The sequence below is a fragment of the Chrysochloris asiatica genome, unplaced genomic scaffold, assembly GCF_000296735.1.
Source record: "Chrysochloris asiatica unplaced genomic scaffold, ChrAsi1.0 scaffold00068, whole genome shotgun sequence".
Taxonomy (NCBI): domain Eukaryota; kingdom Metazoa; phylum Chordata; class Mammalia; order Afrosoricida; family Chrysochloridae; genus Chrysochloris; species Chrysochloris asiatica.
Genome location: NW_006408586.1, coordinates 13,537,389 through 13,540,428, shown reverse-complemented (window position 1 = coordinate 13,540,428; position 3,040 = coordinate 13,537,389).

The following is a 3,040-nucleotide window of genomic DNA, read 5'->3' as shown; positions in this document are numbered from 1 at the left end:
TGTGAGTTGGTCCTGACTCAATGGCATCTAACAACAACAACAATGATCTTGATACATTTTATCAAAGGATACAGAATGATTATGGTGCCTTTGAGGAAGAAGTTTTAAGAAAATTGAAAACTACATAGTTGAGGAAAAGAAAGGAAAGTTATGTTGATGATATTTTTTGTTTGTTTGTTTCCCATAAAGATAAAGCATCTGGGTAGCAAGGATTATCCTATAAGGATTTCACTAGGAAACCTTACTGCATTCACCCTATAGCCCTAATCTTGCCCCTTCAGATGTATTTGTGTTCCCCATACACATAGAACATTTAAAAGGAACATGATTTGAGTATCTTCAGATACCCAAAATACCCTTTTGACATGTTAAAAATTGAAGATAATAGACTTCTTCAGGGATGGGTTGGAAAGATGCAAACACGGAATTCATAAGTTGAGTGACTCAGATGGAGGATATTTCAAGAAACAATATCTTTACAATTTGATATTTTTGATTAACAAAGATTTCTGCTTTTGTGAAATAATTTTGAACAGTATGTATAGTACTGCTTTCAATAACTAATGGTTATTTTGAGCTCAGACAACTAAAATGTAGTGTCTTATTATTGAAAGGCAATTAGCACAAACCATAAATGTGACATCTGAAGTCAGACTGCTTATGTTTGAATCACAACACTTCCAACTAATAACTATATTGCTTTTGACAAATCAATCCAATTCTCTGTACTTTTTACACATTAATGAAGTGAAGAAACATAATATTGGTGTTAAAAGGATTAAATAAAGTCAATACATGTGAAAAGTTGAAACACATAATAAGGCACTCAATAATTGTTATGCTTAATGTTTGTGAAAATAACAGAGTAGCAATAGTGTTTTGGAGAGAGATGTAGAAGCCCAAATACAGGGCAGCCTGTCTCTCTCTTTTTGAGTAATGATTTGAAAGCAATTCTCAAGTCAATTACTAGTTCTGAAGTTATGAAAAATTAATACAGGCAGTCCCTAGTTTATGACCTATGTAAATTATGATGAATGTCACTCATGACCACTGATTTTTTCTTTTTTTTTTTTTGGCATATCTAAACATTACTAATAAGTACTACATAAAATATGGTAGTACATACTTTGCTGATATTTTAATTCTCAGGTGTTCACTCACAGATTTTTAATATTACAATTTACTGTTCAAAACACTGACATGTAGATTTAGTTTACTAAATTAAATCAGAGGCTTCAGTTGCTTAAAAATATGCAGATGGTTTTCCTAAAGTCAGTTGGCAGATTCAGGAAATGTTGAGCTGGAGTTGGCACCACAAAATATATGAAGAATAAGAGATAAGAACTATACAGAGACCTCTCACTAACTTTGTCTATAGAAATAACATTTCCATTCCCAGGTATAATGCAAATGATCCAGAACCTTACAAAAGTTGAGTTACTAATACAATATTTTGCAACATTAAGTAAGAATCTATCATCATTCAGCTCTTCATTATTGTTGGAGTCATTTTCACGATTTGAGAATTTATACGTATGTATGTATGATTTCAGATGAGCTTCCAGGCAAAGACAGACTAGGAAGAAGAAGTAACGAACTACTTCCAAATATTTAGTCACTGAAAACCTTATGAATACCAGAGAAACACTGTGAGATACAGTGCCAGAAAATGAGCTCCTAAGGTTAGAAGGCACTCAAAATACAACAGGGAAGAGTTGCCTCCTCACAGTAGAGTTGACTGTGATGATGTGAATGGAGTAATGCCCCTGGGAAAAAAGGCCACAGGACCTTCATTTGCTGATGGGGCACAACTCAAAATGAAGAGAAACAGCTGGAAACCTCCATTAATAATCAGAACATGGATTGTAGGAAGTATGAATTTAGGAAAATTAGAAATTGTCAAAAATGAAATGGAACGCCTAAACATCGATATCTTAGGTATTAGTGAGCTGATATGGACTGGTATTGGCCATTTTGAATCTGACAACCAGATGGTTTACTATGCCGGGAATGACAAATTGAAGAGGAATTGCACTCATTGTCAAAAAGAACATATCCAGACCTGTCATGAGGTGCAATGCTATCTATTATAGGATAATATCTATGCACCTACAGGGAAGCCCAGTTAATACCACTATTATTCAGATTTGTGCACCAACCACTAAAGTCAGTAAGGATGAAATAGAAGAATTCTACCAACCTCTTCAACAGAAATTCATCAAACAAGCAATCAAGATGTATTGATCATTACTGGTGATTGGAATGCACATATTGGGAGCAAAAAGGAAGGATCAGTAGTTGGAAAATAGCCCTTTGTAATAGAAATTATGCTGGAGATCACATGATAGAATTCTACAAAATCAACGATTTGTTCATTTCTAATATCTTCTTTAGACAGCATAAGAGATGATTATACACATGGACCTCACCAGATGGAATACACAGAAATCAAATAGACTACATCTGTGTTAAGAGACGATGGAAAAGCTCCATATCATCAGTCAAAACAAGGCCAGGGGCAACTTGTGGAACAGATCATCAATTGCTCATAACCAAATTCAAAATGAAGCTGAGGAAAATGAAAACAAGTCCATGAGAACCAAAATATGACCTTGGATATATTCCACCTGAATTTAGAGATCATCTGAAGAGCAGATTTGATGCATTAAACACTAAAGACAGAAGACCAGAAGAGTTGTGGGATGACATCAAGAACATCACACATGAAGAAAGCAAAAAGTCATTAAGAGACAAGACAGAAATAAAAGATCAAAATAGATGTCAGAAGAGACACTGAAACTTGCTCTCCAGCGTAGAGATGCTAAAGCAAATGGCAGAAATGAGGAGGTACAAGAACTGAATAGAAAACTTCAAAGGTCAGCTCGAGATGACAAAATCAAATATTACAACAATTTGTGCAAAGATCTGGAGTCAGAAAATCAAAAAGGAAGAACATGCTCAGCATTTCTCAACCTGGGAGAACTGAATAAAAAAGTTCAACCCTCAACTTTAGTTATTGAAGGATTCTCTGGAAAATCAT